General features: G+C 46.9%; 1 protein-coding gene and 1 pseudogene across 3 annotated transcripts in view; one reads left to right on the top strand and one right to left on the bottom strand.

Moving 5' to 3' along the window:
- Positions 1-22006, top strand: part of LOC147451064 (stromal cell-derived factor 2-like protein) — a 101245-nt gene that overhangs the window by 19423 nt on the left and 59816 nt on the right. The gene's annotated exons all lie outside the window — the stretch shown is intronic.
- On the bottom strand, positions 15724-19128 carry LOC147451065 (uncharacterized; annotated as a pseudogene).

Raw genomic sequence — 22006 nt, 5'->3', positions numbered from 1 at the left:
AGCGGCCACTCAAGTCCAAAAAGATTACACGGAAGTATTTGGTAAAGCTCAAGAATTATTCCACTTTAGACGCTCAAAGTATGACTAAGCAAGAATTAGCATCTTATCCCGAGATTATGGAAGGATATGTACAAGCACTACAATTGAGGACAACTGTTTAGAAGCTAGAGAGATGTTGCTTAATGGACTATTTTCTTATTTTTCTGTGTAATTTCTTTTTATTGAAATTAGGATATTTACATGTGTGCACTTGAAATGTAAAGGTTAGGAACTATAGATCTACTCAAATTATTAAAAAGCCATCAGGAACGGACAACTCTGATATGTCATATAATATAATGGGTGACATTAAGCATCGCGAAGGGGTTGTATCATTAGTTCGGCACGAGACCAGAAAACGGATATTCTTGATACGTCATGTGATGGGTTTCAGGGTAATCTTCAAGAAACACGGTAACACCGAAATGTATCTGTCAAGTAACTCTTGCGCAATTCCATGTCATGAGTGATGCTCCTCAATTGCACTAAAGAGTCATCCAATCATAGTTACCAGGGAACGGACATTTCGGGCCTTGGAACGCCGTTCCGTTCCGGCTGGAAACTGTCACCGGAACGGGACGACCGGAACAGGCTGGAACGGACCGGAACGGTCGGAACGGCCCCAACGGCCAGAAACGGCAGTTTTTGAAATTGAAAAAAATGACTGTTAGGCAGCCAACGGCCATTTTCAGCAGTCAAAAAAGTATATAATGCCCCCCTCCTCCCCCATTCTTCACACACTCATCAAGCCTCAAGGCCCATTCTCCCTTGCTTGAGCCTTGCTCTCAACTCTCAAGCCAAGCTCATTCTCCCTAGCTTGCTCTCAACTCTCAAGCCATAGTGTGGCGCCGCGGCATGCCTCAAGGCTCAAGCTCTCAACCTCTCTCTCTCTTGGGCTAACTTCTAAGTTCTAACCCTCAACTTTCAAGGCTCAAGGCTCAAGCTCTCACGGAATCAAGCGGCAAGCCTCTCTCTCTCAATCCCTCTCTCTCTCTCTCAAAGTTCAAGATCAAGCTCTCTCTTTCACGGATAATCCATTATCCATGGCCTCTTCTTCTCGTTCAACCCCCTCCGTTCATGCGGGCAACACTCAAAAGGCGAAGGAATGGTCGTGGTGGGATGAAGTGACCTCGGAGGGCACCTTGTCGGCGGCGGGAGGTTCTCGTGCATGGGGATGCAAGCTATGCCTCTTACACGCGGAAAGGGGGGCATGACAAAGTGAGGGTACACTTTCTTCGAGTGCCGGGACATGAGGTGAAATTTTGTGCCAACGTAACCATCGAGAAGAGGAAGGAGCTCGAGGAAAAGGATCGGCAATTCAACCATAAAGCCAAGCCGGCACGCAAAGGTATTGATCCAAAGACCCTCATTTTCCCTTCTTCCTCTCTACCCGGTGTAGGTGTTGGTGCATCTTCAAAAGGTCCAATTCGTCGCCAAAAGACCCTTACCACCTCTTGGGACCCAAAGAAGAAAGAAGAGGTGGATGCGGCCGTGGCCCGATTCTTCTATCACGACCATATCCCATTTGTCGCAGCGAGGTATGTACATTGTTTTATGATTCATCAATCTTCTCTCTCATTTCTTCCGTTATCGTCGTTTCCACTTTTTTGATACTAACCTCTTCTATGTTTGATCGAAATAGGTCGGAGTATTGAAAAGTCATGGTGCAACAGATAGGAGAGTATGGCACCGGCTATGTGTCGCCATCTTCAGAGGCTCTCCGAACCACCTTGCTCGATCGAGAGAAGGCTATCGTGGAGCAAGAAACCCTCAACATTCAGCGTCTTTGGGCAAAACATGGCGTTTCCCTCATTGCTGACGGGTGGAGCGATACAAGGAAGAGATCTATCCATGGTCTCGTCGCATACTCCAGTGGAGAGATGTACTTTGTGCACTCTCATGATGCCATTGAGAGTGGCAAGTCCGCCGATGTCCTCTCTGCAGAGTGGACAGCGGCCATAAAAACCATCGGTGAGCAACACGTGGTGGCCTTTGTCACAGATGGGGAGGCATCAAACAGGGCAGCAGCAGCTATCATAGAGGGCCACTATCCGCATGTGACAGTGTGCTTTTGCATGGCACACTGCTTGAACAACCTTCTGAAAGACATCGGCAAGCTAGACTGGATTGCTCCAGTCATTGCTGATGCAGTGAAGATGGTTACTTTCATCAACAATCACAACTTGGTTCGGAGTGAGTACCTCAAGAGGTCGGGCGGCAAAGTGCTTCTAAAGTATTCAGATACCCACTTCGCATTCAACTTTCTTCTTGTACGCAGGCTGTCTGAATGTCAAAATGCGGTCCGACAGGTCTTCATCAGTGATGAGTTCACCACCTCCCCCTATGCAAAGACAGTTGCAGGGATTTTGTGCAAGGATAAGGCAGAGGATCTTGAGTTCTGGAAGGAGCTCAAGAGTCTAGATGCACAGGTAAAACCGGTGGTTCATTTGCTTCGAGTTCTGGATGGCATGGATCCTTGCATTGGCAAGATTTATGAGGCAATGGACCGCATGATTGAGCAGCTTGCACAGCTTGAGCCGAACGCAGAGCGATATGAGGAGATCCATGCGCTTTGCAGCTCGAGGTGGAATTCATATGCCTCTCCTTTACACGGGGCAGCGTACATGGTGGATCCAGAGTTCCAAGGTGCAGGGCAAGAGACAGATAGGGAAGTCATGAACCAATTTACAGAGATCTTAAACAAGATGGTTCTAGACAGAGATGGGCGACGCATTGTCAGAGATCAGCTGAGACAGTACAGAGAGATGCGAGGGTCATTTGGCAGTCCAGATGCTCAGATTGATCGCAGGAAAATAGGTTCAGTGCTTTGGTGGGAGGACTATGGCTATGATGGCCCTGAGCTTCAGAGATTGGCGATTCGTATTCTCAGCCAGTCAGTTAGTACCTCATGCTTGGAGCAATTGTGGAGTACCTTTAGCCACATTGCTTCCAAGAAGAGGAATCGGCTTGGAGTGGAGAAGGCTAATGATCTTGTCTTCGTCAGCGCAAATTTGAAAATGCTTTGCAAGAGTACAGACAAACAGACAGATCCTTTTACACAGTGGGAGATGGAGCAAGAGGCTTCTCAGGCGGGTGGAGATGCACATCCACCAACACCAGGTACTTCATCTGTGGCTGAGATCGAGCCGGACCTAGACCTCGATGATGAGGAATGGGAGGATGTGCATGATTTACAGCCGGCTACTACGGATTGGGAGGCCTCTCAGGCTAGTGGCTCTTGAGTCTTGAGTCTTTGCCATTTATCCACCTTTTTGTATGGCTGCTTGAGCCTTGCCCTCTTTGCCATTTGTAGCTACTAGCATCTTTATGGTATTTGTCACCTTCAGTCTTTTGGTATTGTGGTCACTGAAGTCTGGTTTGAACTTTGCCCCCCTTTGGTTTTTTTGTAGCACCTTGGCCGCTGGCGGCCCTTGAGGCTTGTTACTATGTTAGCCATAATTAATTCCAAAGTGTTATCTCTGACTACTACTCTTGCAATTATTTGAGAGCATTGTGTATGTACTATGGGCATTGTGTTTGCTCATTGTTGTTCATCTGGCTATGTTGTTCATCTGGCTATGTTGTTCATCTGGCTATGTACTCTGGGCGCCTCACATCCCAATCAAGTCATAATAAGGTTAAATGGTCTTCGAATCGTGTTTTTTGTGGGTATTAGAGTCAAAGGACTCTAATACTACTTGTATTCAAACACATAACGCTAAAAAAAATAATATTTGGGTGTTTTTTTAGCCTGCCGTTCCGCGCCGTTTCCGTTCCGGGCCCATTCCCGTTCCCCCGTTCCGCAGGGAGGCCCGTCGCCGTTCCCGTTCCGCGTTCCGAGTAACTCTGATTGGTATCAGAGCTTTGGAAGTGTTCTGCATTACTCAAGGAAAGAACCACAAGAATTTTTTTTTGCTTCTTGTGATCGCACGAACCCAAGTTTACTTGGGCGTGGCGATTCCTAATCGTGTTTTGTTGAAGAGTGACTGGAATCCCAAGAAAGAAGGGCTTGTCCATTCTCCCCTTGTGTCTCTTTTCACTCATTGAGAGTGGACTGTGCACTTAGCGGCCGGCCAATCGACAAGAGGTGGGAAAAAGCAACCTTGGTGTGAGCGCAAGGCCGCCAAGGGGTGCGCCCGCAGAAAAGGGTAGAACTCGGGTGAAGAGAAGATCCTTCTCCAACGCGATTTGCAAACGAAAGAAAACCTCAAGAACCCCAAGAACCCAAGACCCTCAAGACTCAAGAACCTCAGGAACCCAAGATTCTCACGAATCAAGGATCTCAAGAACCTCAAGACCCTCAAGAACCAAGTTCCTCGCGAGCTTAAGACCCCAAGATCATAGTGCATGGTCGTCACCCGAAGCGGCATGGATACTTTGCATTCAGGTGATGAGCATGAGAGAGGCGACGAAGAATTCTCCCCACCAGGAGGTTTTTCCAACCCTCCCCCTTCGCCATCTACGCCTGACTCTATGGAGGCAACGATGAAGCAAATGATGGCCATGATGGATAGACAGGAAGACAAGCGCGTTGCTTTAGAACGCGAGCGTGACGCAAGAAAAGAAAGAAAAGAACTAAGGAAGGAAGAAGCAGCAGCACGAAACGCAACATTGGAGGCCGATCGTGCCGTTCGTAGATTGGCTTTGGAGGCCGAGCGTGAAGCTCGACGAGAGCTACGCACTCAAGAATTGATTGCCCAAGTCCTAGCCTCGAAGACCGAACCAACCAAAGATCGTGGGAGTTCGTCAAGTGGCGCAAGCCACGACGCGGATTCCAACCATCCAGTTACAGAAAAGTTGATTTTCAATAAGTATGACGGTAAGATGGATGCCACTGTTATTCATTCTTGGTTGCATCAATTTAATGCTTATTTTGCGACAGCTAAGAAGACAAGCAATAGCAAAGTTTTGACGGCAGCTATGTACCTTGCCGGTGATGCCATTAATTGGTACCACGCATGGCAAGAGGCACAGCTAGCCTCGCACCTAGAGGCAGCCGACGATTTCACGCCCCTCTCTTTTAGTTGGGCTGATTTCCAAGACAAGCTCAAGGCGCGGTTTATGCCCCCTCAGTACCTCGCACGGTTGAAAGACGATTGGCGCGCTCTCAAGCAAAATGGTATGCCGGTTATGTCTTTTTCTAATCGTGTTTTGTAGCTAGGTACCCAATTACGCATGTCGGATGATGAGTGCAAAGAGGCTTTTCTCTTTGGATTGGACGAGTATATCAAGTACGACGTCGAGGTATTCGATCCAATCGATCTCAACAAGGCGGTAGCGATTGCTCTCGCACAGGAGATGAAGCACAACAAGGGAAAGCCTAAGGAGAACAAGACTTTCACAAGTACCTTGCAGACTTCTCAAAACCTCAGATTGGTAAGAACGGTAAGAATGGTAAGAATGATCACTCTTCTAACCAATCTACCAACAATATCTCATCAAAGAATTCTTCCAATGAATCTAAGGGTAAGGCTAACACAACTGCTAAACCCAAGCTTACTCCAGATGAAAAGGTAGCACAAGGAATTGTAGGAGGTTACATCACTTCGGAAGAACAAAGCACTTATTCTAAGGAAGGTCGTTGTTTTCATTGCCACATTAAGGGTCACATAAAAAGAACATGTCCTAAGCTTGAATCGAATGAATCTAAAGAAACCACAGCACCCACTACATCTGTCAATGCAATGAATGATAACACGATTGTGCCCAAAGTTTCTCAGGACCCTCCCATTGATGATTCTCTCATTAAATGTTATGGTCGTACGTCGGGGCACCGTTTTGTCATATTGTTTGACCAGGTAGTATGCATGATGTGATCAGTTCCTCTCTTGTTGAGAGAGCCCGCCTCGAAGTTAGTCCAAGATCTCCTATCGAGGTCTCTGGCTTTCGTCTTGGTATGGACGCTCTCATCACCGAGGAATGCCTTGATGTGTTATTTGCAATTAAACAGACTGCCTTCACCAGAAGGTTTGTTGTTTCTCCTCTCTCAAGATGTGATATGATTTTGGACATTCAATGGTTTCATGATAACGACGCTCTCATGGATTTTCTGACTAACACTATAACTCTCAATGCCAAAAGTGATTCTCCTATTGTCATTCATGGAGAGGACATTGCTCATTCTCCATCTCTCATTGCTAATATGCAGGACAAGATTGAAAGGATTCGGGATAAGGAGATTCTCTCAGTCTCTCTTTCTCCATAGCATGACACACAGGATTTGCATGATTGTGTGAAGCATGATGATGATTTGATTGACCATGATTTGCATGATGATTTGGATGATAAAGACAAGCATGATGAATTGCACGAACAAGATGCGATTGTTCACAAGGATGATGTGTTAGTGGATGCTTTTCCTAGCGAAGCTAACCTCGTTGTAGATTCGATCAATCACGAAGCTCCGATCTTGGCTTTTGAGTCGAGGTCCATAGAACCCCCACAGGACGCTTCAATCATTCAGGACGAACCGATCTTGGCTCTTGAGCCTTGGTCCAAAGAATTATCACAGGAAGTATTATGTGTTCTCATGATTGATACGCACGCATTGTTCGAATGTTTCATTCGTGAAGGTTTCTTGTATTTTAGTCAGCATCGTTATGTGATCCCTTTTCCTAGGCATGACATATTGTATGTTGAGCACGTTTCTCTCATGGATGAGCACGAATGTATGCGGATTGTTCATGAAAAGTTGAAAAGTTTGTATGTAAGGAAGTCGCATTCCATGTCTCTTCCTTGGCATGACACAGATTCCGAACGAGCACATGATTGTATGAGCACCAAGCATGGGCATTTCCATTGGGATTTGCTACAGTTGATTGATATCAATGAAACAGACAAGATTCGACCTCATTGTTTGCATGTGTTTGATGAACGAGTTGTCACTCCGTCTCTATGTTCATCTACATTGCATACACAGTCTATAGAGAAGACAATATTTTTTTCCTTCACTTTACATGGAATGGGTATGTTCATGGTTTTGTGTTGGAGATGGTTTCAAGAATTTTTAGCCATGGAGATTCTTGAAGACGACAGAAGCAGGATACTCGACGAAGTTGAAGCAAGGAAGGAGCTATCAAAGACTTTGTGTCGCTTTCGGCGCGGCCCAAAGAAGCAAGCGTTGCAGACCTTTATGAAGTTCAAGTACCGCACGACCCACACATCAGAGTGGGCCGGCGAAGAGTCCCTTCTAGGATTCCGGATGCTGTTGGCGATCTCCCTCGATGCCATACAGTTCGGTACCAGTACCTCACTTTGAAAAGGAGGGGATGTCACGTGACACATCCCAACCCTATGTGTCCGTGGACAAGCTACACCACAACAGGGTTCAATCAAGTCTAGATTAGCAGTGATTTGGCAAATTTGTGAGTCTATTCGTAGACCGTGCATGCCCAGTCACTTAGCATAGATGCATATCCTCCGGTTGCACACAGCATGATCATCGGAATTCCCATCAGAATCCATTAGCATCAATTAGGGGAATTTTCCAGTGCATTTAGCCTATTTTCCTATTTATTGGGATCTTCACTTATTATTTTTAAGTGACTTTCCTACAAAAGTAGGTAGGGCAATTTTGCTAAGTTAATATATAAGCAAACCAAAGTTTAGACTTTCTGGCAGAAGAGGCAGCAGGAGCTTCCCGCTCAACAGGCAACTTCTCAGTAGTACCCCCCCTCATGACCCCCCATCGCCATACCCCCATCTCTCCCTTGGCGTTTTCCCCACAGCATCAGCCTCGCAGTCAATTGGCTTTGCCTAGCGACTTCCTGCAGGCAATTCAGCCAGCGTTTTCATTGCCAAGCAACCCTACTTTCAGCCCAGCGGTTTTGATGCAAAAACGCCAGCAAGACAGCAGCTTTCCTCAGCGATTTCAGTCCAACACTAACGCTAAGAAAGCTGCAGATTTCAGCAGTGAGAAAATGCAGATTTTCAGCACCAAACACCGTAGCAGATCCCCCTAAGTTGGTTGCAGATGATCCCCCATTTCAGCCAAGAAAAATGCAGCCAAAACAGTCATTTTCAGCCACCAAAACAGTCCCCGAATTCAGCGATTAGAAGATCTCAGATTTCAGCCATCAAGTCGTCATCGTCACCACCGTCGTCGTCATCGGTATAGTCCCATTGCATCAGTCCATTGCATTCGCATTTTACACCTTTGTGCAATCAAGTTAGACCACTCTTGCCGACGAGAGTGGGGCCTTCGGAGGGGGGTTTTACAACCTCTCGGTGTCGTATCTCTTCTCTCTCCTTATCTTAGTCTCATTCACTTGCACGCACAATCCACTCACTTTGTTCGTGACCACAACACTCTACAAGTCGGAAAGCTCTCTCTTTCCCTAAGAACTAAAAGGAACCTTGAGCAATAAAGATCACTAATCTTGAGAAAATACAACAATCATTCCGCTGCATCTTACACTAGTGCTGCCAAGTGTACACTATGCCTTAATTTTCCTAGCACCCACTGACTTATAAGTGTAGCAAGGGGGCCTAAATGACTTTGAAATGAGCCTAGACACCCTTTTACTGCTTGGATTCCATTGCCGGTCGGCCCGACCAACTCCTTGCGACAAGGCCTTCGTGTTTGCAGGTAAAACTCTCAACTATCTGCCGTTTCACACTAGCCACACAATGTCTGGCCATTTGCAACTTCAAAAAGAGGGTCCCAAAACTTAAATAAAAATCATTGGAAAGAAACCAATAACTAAGGTTAGTAGTTGCCACGTCCTCGTGACATACCTCCCTCTTGAAATTGCAAACGTCCTCAATTGAATACCATATATACATACCATTGATGATCTTTTGTTGTTAGCAGGCTTTTATCATGGCATGTACCCGCAAGAAAGGTCATAACACATAGATACGAGTGACTTAATGAGACTTTCATACCTTTGTCATTTCCATCTATGGTAGAAGTGAGTATAATACCGTTAACACTTGAAGAGCGATGCACACTTCTATTGCACTGAATCCGTATGTACATTTGATGTGCTAGCTCCATCATTACCCCTCCTTTGCACACGTTGGGTTGGGGCATATGTAGGCTGTAACCCAAAGGCCTCAAGGTAGAGCTGCAATACATTTCGTGTGTCACAAGACGGGCACCACGTGCCAATAGAAAAGAACAGACTGAACAGACTTTTAGCACTTCAATAACAACTGAACTGAAAGAGAGAGACGACACGCGACACAGAGTGGCGGAATTCCACCCCAAAGAGTATTGGGCCCGAACCTTGGCGCCCCTTTCGGTATATCTTTATATTGCATCAACATAGTACAAGCCGGTACTCCAGACTCTGCATCTTCTCTAGGAAGCATGCCAAAGAACGAGCCCTAGCCGCATATTTAAAGGCCCTAGGCCCCAAAAGCAGTTTTACGTGAAAAGCCTTCAAACTCAAAAGCTTCTGGTCTAAAAGCAATGCCAAAAAGCTGCCAGCGTAAATCACAAAAATTCGTACAACCACCACGTTAGCTGTTAGCGCAAACACGGAAGTCCGTAGAGTCTGCCACATGATCATGTCAGCGCAATGTCCGGAATTCCGTACAATCTGCCACGTCAGCAGGCTAGCATGAATTTGCGGGTTCATCTTCAGCTGCTTCTGCTTCTGCTTCTTCACTTAGGGTTTAGGCCCCTTAGCCATGATCTGCAAGTTGGCTCCATTCTTCAAGGCTTGACACGTCAGCAGTTTGTGACATCGTGAGTCTAACAGCTCATGCTCTTCTATCCACTTTGCATCCATAGGTGGATAGTTCTTGAACTTCACCAAATAGCGCCTTGCAACTTGTCCCTTAACTTTTCTTTCTTTATGTGCCAAAATTTGCTCAGGGACCAAGGTCTCATCAAGTTCATCGACTTCTGACTGATCCTCCTCCGGCATATCTTCTGGCACATCACCCACAAAGGGTCTTGGAAGACTCACATGAAACGCATTATGAATCTTCCAAGTGTTAGGCAATTTCAGCCTATAAGCAACATCGCTGATCTTATCAAGCACTTGAAAAGGCCCATAGTAATGCATGCTGAGCTTTGGAAACAACCTTTTCTTGCTCTTCATCTTCTTTAACCTTGCCTTTTCAACCGTAAAAGTACCCAATCACCAGATGAAAACAGTAATTCACGACGGTGATGATCAACAGCCCTTTTCTGCTTTGCCTGAGTCTTCTCCAGGCAAGCTTAATCTTCTTATACATTTCATCCAAGTTCTGAACATATCGATTTGCTTCAAAGATCTTGTCCTTTGTATGGAAAATGGGACGAACCTTTTTGCCACCTTCAACAATCTCAAAAGGTGCCTTGCCTGTGGATGAATGCACCGTATTGTTCTACGCATACTCAAGCATAGGCAAATACTGTTCCCACTTGCCTTGATTATCTGACACATAACATTTCAGTACATCCAAGACAATAGAATAAGCCTCTTTTGCCTATCCATCAGATTGTGGATGAAATTGAAGACGAGAACTTGAGTGTAGTGCCCATGTTCTCAAATAATCCTCTCCAAAACAAGCTTGCCGTACGAGGATCACGATCATTGACAATTGATTGTGGCATACCATGGTACTTAAACACATTGTACATGAACAATGGTGCCATTTGGTCAAACTTTATCTTCTTCTTGACAGGAATAAAATGAGTGTGCTTGCTGAACCTGCAAATAATGGTCATTATACCACCATTCCATGTCGGCGTTCTTGGAAGATCAAAGATAAAATCCATACCAATGCTTTTCCATGGCTTATCCGGAATCGGCAGTGCTTGTAGTAACCTTGGTCCCTTGTGCCCGTTAAACTTGACCTTTTGGCAAATCACGCATGCTTGCACAAAGGCATCCACATTTGTCCTCAAAGTAGGCGAATAAAAGAATGTCTTGATTGCTTTAATTGTTGCATCAATTCCACGATGCTCTGCATACGGTGGGACATGACTTTCTACCATGACCTTATGTCGCAATGGCCTAATTGCAAGAGATTCACTTCCTTGGGCACATTGTTTCAAAGGATGGGGTACGCATGGATCCCGCTAAAGTGGAAGCAATTAGGTCATGGCCAGACTTGAAGTCCGTACATGACATTCGAAGCTTTCTAGGCTTATGTTCCTATTACAGGATGTTCATCCGAAATTTTGCTGAGATTGCTTCTCCACTCCATGCACTGCAAGGAAAAGGAGTTACTTTCAAGTGGACATCCAAGGAAATTTTAGCGTTCAAACACTTGAAAGAGAAGCAGACTTCAGATCCGGTAATTATTTTGCCAGATCTTTCTAAACCTTTTGTGGTTCAATGTGATGCGTGTGGCCATAGTCTTGGTGCAGTTTTAATGCAGAATGGCCGAGTAGTCGCATATGAGAGCAGAATTCTTTTGAAGACTGAAAGGAACTTGCAAGTCTATGAGAAAGAATTGCTGGCAGTAATTCATGCTCTCACTAGTTGGAAACACTATTTGCTAGGGGCTGATTTTGTTGTCCAAACGGATCATCAAACCTTGCGATATTTTCTTACACAGACGAAGTTGTCTGAGAAGCACATGCGATGGGCAAACATCTTGTCAATGTTCCATTTTCAAATTGTGCATGTGCAAGGGAAAAAGAACGTGGTGGCTGATGCGTTGTCACGAAAGCCCCAAATTTCAGCAGTGTCAATTCCGTACCATTGTGAACTAGACGAAATGAAGACACAATATGCTGAAGATTCAGATTTTGCAAGGATCTATGACCAGCTTGTTGATGGGCAACATCATGAGCACTATATGCTTAAGAATGACTTTCTCATGATGCATGGAAAGTTATGCGTTACTAAACAATTACGGCCAAAGATTTTGATGGAAAGTCATGCTCCACCTTATGCTGGGCATCGTGGAATTGATGCGACAGTGAAAGGGGTTGAGGCATTCTTCTATTGGCCAGCTTTGCGTCAAGATGTTGACATTTTTGTAAGATCATGCTTAGTATGCCAAAAAGTCAAATTTGATAGACAAAAGCAACCGGGATTGTTGTAGCCATTGCCGATCCCTGATAGGCCATGGGAAAGTATAGCAATGGACTTTATCTTTGATCTTCCAAGGACGCAAACAGGAAATGATGAGATTTGGACTATCATTTGTAGGTTCAGTAAGCAGGCCCATTTCATTCCTGTTAGGAACAAGATAAAGCCAGAACACATGGTCAAGATATTCATGAGCAATATCTTTAAATATCATGGGATGTCTCAGTCAATTGTCAGTGACAGGGATCCACGTATGACGAGTCTTTTCTGGAAGGCATTGTTTGAGAACATGGGCACTACGCTCAAGTTCTCTTCTTCGTTTCATCCGCAAACTGATGGACAGTCAGAAGAGGCAAATTCTACTGTCTTGGACCTACTCAAATGTTATGTCTCAGAGCACAAGGCAACTTGGGAACACCATCTCCCATTGGTTGAATATGCTTACAATGACACTGTGCATACATCAACAGGTAAGGCACCATTTGAGATAGTGGAAGGAGGAAAGAAAGTCCCACCCATTTTGCAGACTAAGGACAAGATATTTGAGGCAGACAAGTATGTGCAAGATATGGATGAAACATACAGGAAGATAAAGATTGCTCTTGAGAAGACTCAGGCTAAGCAAAAGAAAGCTGCTGATCGTCACCTTCCTGAACTTGTATTTTCACTTGGTGATTGGGTACTTTTGCGCTTTGAAACGGCTAGGTTAAGGAAAAGGAAAGGCAAGGAACGCTTGTTTCCTAAGCTCAGTATGCGATATTATGGTCCTTTTCAGATTTCAGAAAAGATCAGCGATGTAGCTTACAGGTTAAAGCTACCAGAAGGCTGGAAAATACATAATGCTTTTCATGTCAGCCTTCTAAGGCCCTTTGTTGGTGATGTGCCAGAGAATATGCTTGATGAGGAACAACCCGAAGTGGAAGAATTGGATGAAATCCTTGTTCCTGAACAGATATTGGCACATAAAGAAAGAAAGGTTAGAGGAAAGGTTGCAAGACGCTATTTGGTGAAGTTCAAGAACTATCGATCATTAGATGCCAAATGGATGGAAGAGTCTGAATTGCTTGATTCACCTCAGCTATTGCAATTGTATCTTGAAGCCTTTCAAATGGAACCCACAGTGACTTGATGCAGCCTTTTTGGAGCAAGGCAAGAGCATGGTTCATGATGCTCAAGCGAGTAGTTAAGAAATTGTATCAACTCTTTCCATACAGAATTTAGCTAGAGAAGTTTGTGCTCAAGAGTACACTAGAAGACTTCTATGCTTGATATATGTGTCGTAGCCAGGTTGGTGGGATTGTTTAATCGTCCAACGCTACATTTCCGGAAGCATGTATATCTTGGATTCCCATCATAGAATATATGTGATATCAGGAGATATCTGCATGTATTATTGGCATGCAAGCGAGGTCGCTTGCAGTATTTCAAGGGTGGGGTGTGTCACCAAGAGGTGTATTTTTCCTGTTGCCTTCCGTAAATAAGTATTAGATATATTTATTTTATTTTTACTTGTTTGTCCCAAAACCCTTGAAAAGATGCAAGTGGACATTGCATGGCCAGTGTGAAACGGCTGCAGCCAAATGGGTTTCTCACATCGGGGATCTAGGTCGGTCAGACAGGGACTGCCCGGGCCAGTTAGCACTGAATTCTGATGAGTATGGAAGCTCGTGTGCGCCAAACTGGAATTTGGGCCACTCGTCAAGTCACTGCAACTTTATAAGTTGAAAGGGGCTAGTAAATTAACCCACATTGTAGATGTTGGTCAAATGGTAGTCTTCAATGATGGTTAGGAGACCGATAGGGACGCCATGGAAGCATCTCCTAAAATTTAGGGAACTGCTATTTTTGACCGGAAAATGTGTTCGCATCATTAGCTTTGGAATGACAAGGGGAACATTTTATTGCTCTGCTGCCAAGTCAACTGACGCACCAGTTGAGATATTTTTAGCAGGGAAAGCCCAAACTCGGAAACTGGGCGACGTGTCAGCCTGTGAGCGATTCTGCCACTCTGGGAGGCAAAAACGAGCTGCATATCAACAAAGGGGGCGCCATTCTTAGCCTCAGGTGGATTGTAGCAGGTACAGAAGCTATGGAATGCTTACCTTGCCCTCTATGCACAGTATGGTGACGGGAGTGATGCCCCGCACGCTACATACTGCTCTCTTTCTCCCCTACGTACAGTATGTTATGCCCCACTAGTGGGCTTCTCATTTGACCTATGTACAGTTCTGGGGGTTTATGCGCGTTTGCCAAGGCAAGAGCCTTCTGAACAGGAACCGGATTAGCTAATTGCTAATCCCCCACAGGTACGCACAGTTCCATCACGAAAGATTGCGAGTTTGGAGAGTTTTCTCGCGTGAAAACTCGTCCAATTCACAGGGGAACTGTCTTATTGTGTGCGGGAGGCCTTGGGACACGCGTAGGCGTGCTCGCTCCGCTAAAAACGATCCGAAACAGAGAATTACAGCCCGCTGAATTTCTGTGACAGCTCACCAGAAAGCTTCCAGATATCGAGGGAATCCGTCCTAGACAGGTGTTTTTGACCTACAGGGGTTTTTGTGCCGTTATGTTGTCGAAATCTGGTCGAAAACCTGCGTTTTCAGCCCTCGCCAGGTTTGGACAGCTTTGTGAAAGCTTGTGCTAAGTGGTCGGATCGTCTACCTTAATTTGAATAAAGAAATACCGAAAGGGGCGCCAGTCTTTGGGGCCTACAGGGTGTCGGTCTCGTGTGCGCAGTGACATTCTAGTCGCTGGACGCAACTGTGTTCTCTTCCCTTCTCAGTGCTCTGTGTAAAGTTAACAGGTAATTGAAATAGTACCGCCCTCTACGTTGTACGGGCCGGTTATAGATAGAGGCAGCTATTGGGGGCTAGACGACACCCGCTAGCTACCTTCGTCAGGGGAGGGCGCTGCATCTGCCCAGCTACGCAGGGTAAGGTTTAGATAGATGATACCTTTAGCCGTTCGCTTTCTAGAAACGGTGGGCCATTTTGAAATAGGTCGGTATGTAAGAGCCCTATTGAAGACCTTGGGCGTGCCGGTAAGGTCACACCACTGGCTATAGGCTGCGTACATTGTCTTTAATGCAAGCTGGGCGAAGGCCATTTCAACAAGATGCTGATGCATCCAGGAGTGCATTGCTATATACCTCAAGGATTGCCTCCTCAGAGCGTCCTCGTTGGGCAATGTAGGTGCCCATTTGAGAGCGATGTTATCATTCATAAGCGACCTTTTGTCTTTTACCACCCCCTTTATATGGTTACAATACAAAAGGGGAGGGAGGACAAGATAGGCTCTGAGTATGAAGGCGTCGGGGCCTCCGCCAGGAGGACACTTGGAAAAGGGGTTGGTATAAGCCCACACTCCCCTTTTCCCCCGACTGGACCCTCCCCAACAGGAGTAGGGTATGTGTATAGATATAGACCATAAGTGTACACTGTTAGTATATATCAAAGAGTAACATAAGTCAAGAGGATGCTATAGAAATTAGGGTGAGGGCCCCACAGGTTTATCAAAAGGTTGATAAGATAAGAGGAGGATGAGGAAGCTGACCGATTGGAAGACCGTAACACCTATGAGAAACTGAGCAACAATGAGAATTAAGGGGTTATAAGGTATGGAAAAGCTCAGTTTACCCCCACCAAACATGATTCGTTTCACGATACGCCCTGAGTGGTTAGGCGCGTCGGAATAATAGTCGTTGTCACTAGCGACTTTTAACGAACTCAACCTCACGGACAAATAGATGCGCGGATATGACAGCAAGGCATGCGGGAAGAAGGAAGCTCCACTTACCCTGAACAGCGAGCTGGCGGGTCCTTTCCCGAGTGGCAGACGCCTCGACCTTATTTTCACCCGAAGCCCATTTATAGGACACGACAACCGGATTAGAGGCCCATTTAAAGATTCTGATAAGGCCCTCTGGGACAGCTTGTCTGGCCCACCATTCAACGGGTGCAACCTCCGGGCGACTTACAACCCGTCTCCACACCTTGTTACCCACCTCAGTGATGAGCTTCTGGCGCTGTGTATCACTAAGGGAGGCGGGCCCACCTTTCTTAGTCTTACTAACTTCGTTTAGGACAGCAAGCATTTGATGGACAGCGTTGATAGCCACCTGGTCCATAATATACTTAAGACGCCGAGTAACCCAAAGAGCTGGACCATTGACTGAAAGAAAGAAACCATATTAGAGATCCCTCCATTAAGTGATAGTTGGTGGCGCTCAGCGTGGTCTAGGGCTGTTCTGGATGAGGTACGAATAGAAGAGAAAGACAACAGCGAGTAAAGAAGGTGGCGTCCCGTCTGGTACTTTTAAGCCCATACAAAAGGTAAATATAAGGTTGTTAGAGAGGGGGGGAGGTCGATAGTGTCGAGAGTGTCAATAGTTTCAATAGCCTTAAGCATTTCAAGAGCCTTGGGGGTTGAGTTAGGCTTTGCGTTCTAATGGGATTTCGAGCCCTAGAAAGCGCAAGCTGGTTTGTTTGAGCAAAGCGGCCAGCGAATGGAGGGCAGAAAGACAGCTGGAACGTCGAGTAAGGTAGACCAACCCGTCGTTTTCTAGGCTTACAAGGATCCCCAGGCGAGATTCTTCCAAGTGAGAAACAATATGCATAAGAAGAACGACTTCATGGGAGGCGAGTATACGAGAGGTAAGCAACCCGTTGTAGTATAGGCTGCGTGGTTTCCCTGGTAGAGACTCCTCCTCTGCCCTTCCCTAGTACGGCTTTGTCTGGGAGGGAAGATAGACTAGGCTCCTTGAACCCACCATATTGTGGAAAAGGGCAAGTTCTTGTAGTATTGGGATGCCCCAATACCGTTCTTTGAAATCCAATGAGGTCGGTAGACGGGGACGTCTGGTGTGCCTCCTTAATGCTCGATGAGATGGCACCTGTTTGACTAGTCAAGCTGGCCCCATTTAGGCCGGAGTAGAGTATTCTTTTCACGAGGGGCTTGGGGCACTCGTCTCCCCACTTGTCCATAACAAAGGACCAGAAGGACCCGGACTGGTACGCCTCCCACGTGTTAGGTGCCTTAGTCTGGCCCATGAGGCCCTCATAGATGCAAGTGTGGCACGCCACCATGTCAATTTCCTCCAGGGTAAGTTCACTGGGGAAAACTAGCTGGTCAATTACCCGCTGAATGACCCTCTTAATGTTGCGTCTTAGGTTGGCTAGGGTGGCTCCACCAAAGCCATTCTTTGGCACATGTTGCGAGTAACTGGGAAGCTCTGCATATGAGGTGGCAAAGAGGTGTTGCACGGGGCATCTACGGTTAAAATAGGGGTTGTTTTCGGGGCTAAATAGGCGAAAGAGTAGGTAACATGTGCTGGTGATAGCCTTGCTCTCCTCATTGAGAAGATTAATGAGCTCTTCGCAGCGAGAGGGGGTGGCAGCCAACCTCGATAACCCAGAGCCCAACTGGCCCGATAGAGAATAAGGCAGGCCGGCCAAGGTAGTACTAGGCAATAAGGGTGGCAGCCCGGAACCAGTTTGCGCGGGGGTCTTCTTTGCGTGCAGATAGAGCCCCCCCACCTGTTCCTTTAGACCTTCCCTTACCTTAATGCGAGACACTGCCCACTGAACCATCTGGTCCTCCGTCCATACCTCCATTTTGCTATAGGCCTCCCTAAGCTCCGGATACTGTCCTAAGAATTCAAGGGTCTTCTCCACTTCGGGGGGGTTAGATGAGGCAGAGGGTCGCCCTCCTTCGCTTCCACGGCCGGTCCTTCCTCCAGGGTTGGCTCTCCTGGGTTGGATAGAAGGCAACCTCCCGTCTTGGGCTCATCCTCCTTTCCCTCTACGTATTCCTTGCTGGGTAAAAGATCGGCACTATCGACACTACTGACACTCTCGACATCATCCACGCCTTCAACGTGGTCGACTGTTTCGCAGCCTCCTCGTTCCCATCCTTCCTTGTCCTCCATAAACCCAGGCCAAGGATCATTTTTCATCAGGTACCGCATCGAACCCGTTATTTTGTTCTTCCTTATGGGTTCCCCATGACCAAACCTTAGCCCTTGCAGTGTGCACTACTCTCCCTATAGATCTCCTCCTAATAACAACGTCGTGATATCATTGTGACCTTATAATGTCCTCTAGCGCATCCCCAAATTGGTTAAATGGGATCGGTTCTATCCCATTCGCATCCACATAGAGGATATAATCCTCGTAGAGAGACCCGGGAATTGGCACCTTCTTTGCTCCTAGTGGTATTTCAGCCCCTGGGTCATACCTCACTTTTTCTGTCACCCACTCGATAAGCCCTTAGCAGTCCGCCCCGCCTCCGGTTAACTCGTTAAGGGCTTCCACACTATGACCTATCCGGGTCTTGTCGGGTGGCATTCCCAAAGCCTAGTTAACTAGCCCGCCGGCGTCCCCCTTGAGCCTTTCAATAAGAAAGGGATTGCAGCGTGTCACCGTTCTGGGTGTCTGTATAAAGAGGAAGCGTCTCCTCCCCCTGCTAGATCGGTCAACGTCGGGCCACCTTCAGTTGGCCGTAAATAGAGAGTGGGCGCCGGCCTTAACCGACATAGCGGGCCTCCCTTTAGTCTCCACTGTTACCCTCTCGTTGGAGAGCAACCTTTTTAATATGCTGGCAACCGCATTACTCGGTTGTCGAGTAACATCTGGGAAGAGAAGCAAGTTCTTTCCTTCAACAAGTGTCAGCTCAAATCGATTGGCTATCCGGCTCACGTCCAGGCTCTCGCACCTCTCCCCTAGTATGTACTCCAAGAGCGCCGTTAGGGTCGACTTTCCCGTGGCCCCGGGCCCCCATAGAAAGAGACTGAACTGCTCTCGGGTATCTAATGTAAAGACTAGCCTCAAGAAGGCTCTCAACAAGTTTAGCTTTAGGACGTCTCCATCCATCAGGGTAAGGAGGAAGCTTGGATGGGGGTCATTGGTGTGCACATATCCAGCTCAATACCTGCATAGCTTGTGCAGACCCACAAGGGACTGGGCGGGTGTAACAGCGGCCCTGACTCGGGAGGGACGAGGACTCCGTTGAGAAAGGGGAGCCTTGCATCAACCGTCCTGGCCCGCTTAAGGAGCCGGCGCAGGCGCTCCTCTACTGACTTAAGAAGATGTGGACAGCCGGAACGGAGGCCCATTTAAAGATTCTGATAAGGCCCTCCTGGACAGCTTGTTTGGTCCACCATTCAACGGGTGCAACCTCCGGGCGACTTACAACCCGGCTCCACATCTTAAGTCAGTAGAGGAGCGCTGGCGCCGGCTCCTTAAGGCACCTAACACGTGGGAGGTGTACCAGTCAGGGTCCTTTTGGTCCTTTGTTATGGACAAGTGGGGAGACGAGTGCCCCAAGCCCCTCGTGAAACGAATACTCTACTCCGGCCTAAATGGGGCCAGCTTGACTAGTCAGACGGGTGCCATCTCATCGAGCATTAAGGAGGCACACCAGACGTCCCCGTCTACCGACCTCATTGGATTTCAAAGAAAGGTATTGGGGCACCCCATACTACAAGAACTTGCCCTTTTCCACAATATGGTGGGTTCAAGGAGCCTAGTCTATCTTCCCTCCCAGACAAAGCCGTACTACGGAAGGCTAGAGGAGGAGTCCCTACCAAGGAAACTACGCAGCCTATACCACAACGGGTTGCTTACCTCTCGTATACTCGCCTCCCATGAAGTCGTTCTTCTTATGCATATTGTTTCTCCCTTGGAAGAATCTCGCCAAAGATCCCCGTAAGCCTAGAAAACGACGGGTTGGTCTACCTTACTCGACGTTCCAGCTGTCTTTCTGCCCTCCATTCGCTGGACGCTTTGCTCAGACAAACCAGCTTGCGCTTTCTAGGGCTCGAAATCCCATTAGAACGCAAAGCCTGACTCACCCCCCAAGGCTCTTGAAATGCTCAAGGCTATTGAAACTATCGACACTCTCGACACTATCGACCTCCCCCCCTCTGTAACAACCTTATATTTACCTTTTGTATGGGCTTAAAAGTACCAGACGGGACGCCACCTTCTTTACTCGCTATTGTCTTTCTCTTCTATTCGTACCTCATCCAAAACAGCCCTAGACCACGCCGATCGCCACCAACTATCACGTGGGTTCATCGTCCCCAACCCTAACTTGGTCGTCTTGTTCAATCAATTAATGGAGGGATCTCTAATATGGTTTCTTTCTTTCAGTCAATGGTCCATCTCTTTGGGTTACTCGGCGTCTTTAAGTATATTATGGACCAGGCCGCTATCAACGTTGTCCGTCAAATGCTTGCTGTCCTAAACGAAGTTAGTAAGACTAAGAAAGGTGGGCCCGCCTCCCTTAGTGATACAGAGCGCCAAAAGCTCAGCACTGAGGTGGGTAACAAGGTGTGGAGCCCGGGCGGGTTGTAAGTCGCCCGGAGGTTACACCCGTTAAATGGTGGGCCAGACAAGCTGTCCCGGAGGGCCTTATCAGAATCAGCCTTGAGCCGCAATGTGTCAAATTTGCCTCTTTTGAGTTACCCCTAGTACCCACAACTTATAAGTGGCCTAAATGACTTGGAATTGAGCCTAGACACCCTTTTACTGCTCGGATTCCAGTGCCGATTAGCCCGACCAACTGGTGGTGACTTGCCCTTTCCGATTGCGGGTGAAACGCTTGGCCGTTGGCCATTTTACACTGACCACCCAATGTCCTATCATTTGCAACTTCAAAAAGAGGGTCCCAAAAATTAAACAAAAATCATCGGAAAGAAACCAACAACTCAAGTTAGCAATTGCCACGTCCTCGTGACACCAGGACATACCAACCCTGCCTCTGCTGTGTACCCCATCTCTTTAGTTATGATGCCCAGCTTCATAGGTACCTTTGGTGAGATAACGTTTGCTTTGGCACGTGGATCAAAGAAGATGAGTGCCGTCTGATCTCTAACTTTACCCCATGCTTTGCATAACTCATTGGCATGTGTACTAGGCTTGTCACCCACCATATCTGGCACCAAACCTGCCGTGGGTTTAGGCTTCTTTCCTTTCTGGTCCTCTTTATTATCTGAATCAGCTAGTCTTTCCTTTGGAGACAATTTGTAGCAAAGTGACCATGCTGCTCGCATATAAAGCATTTGTTTTCAGCCATTGAAACGTTCTTTTCCTGGAGCGACTTATGCACAAAAGGCTTCCTTTTCTGTTTCTTTGCTTGCGCTCCAGAAGTCCCGGCTGAATCCTTATCTTTGGTGGCTTTTTTTGACCCCTGTGACGCTTCAGTAGCCGTTTTCACAAAGGGCTTCTTCGCTGAATTTTCTTCTGCTGCCCTCCTTTCTCGTTGCTCGGAAACCCACTGTCCTCTCCTTTCAACGAGGCAAGACCAGTGTTAGCAACTTCCATGAGCTAGGTGAGGGTAGTTACTCTGTTCTTGGTACTGTAGTCTCGAAGCCCTTTAGGTAGCCCACAACAGTACTTCTCTATCTGCTCTATCAATGGCACAAATGTCATTGAGAGTAACGCTTTACAAAACCTCCGATTGTACTCCAGCAAGCTCTTGCATGTAGCCAAAGTAAGCTGATGCCAATCTGTCATTACGTCGCCTTCAAATTCATTTGACATCCAAGCAGATGCAAACATTTGCTTGGAGTAGACCCAAGTGGCGGGGGCCTGTCCTTGCATTAACAATGTCGTACACCATGTAAGCACATTGTCCTTTAAGAAAGTGACAGCTTTCCTGACCTTAGAGGCCTCTGTAAAATTCCCTCCTGCATAAGCTGTATCAAATTACTGGAGGAAAGTGAGAGCCTTTGCCTTATCCTCAAAGCCGCTAAAAGTGCTAAACTTTACAGTTGCACCACCTTCTTTATAAGCTTTCGGCTTTTCCAATGCCCCCAAATTGTCATAAGGAATGGTCTGCCACATGGACACTGTAGTAGGAATCATCGGCACGTCTTGGCCATTAACATTTTGCATCAGAGGTGTTCGGCTTTTCCAATGCCCCCAAATTGTCATAAGGAATGGTCTGCCACATGGACACTGTAGTAGGAATCATCGGCACTTCTTGGC

This window comes from Adiantum capillus-veneris, chromosome 9, assembly GCF_014529385.1.
Source record: "Adiantum capillus-veneris isolate H3 chromosome 9, ASM1452938v2, whole genome shotgun sequence".
NCBI lineage: Eukaryota > Viridiplantae > Streptophyta > Polypodiopsida > Polypodiales > Pteridaceae > Adiantum > Adiantum capillus-veneris.
This window is presented reverse-complemented; position numbering and strand designations above follow the sequence as displayed.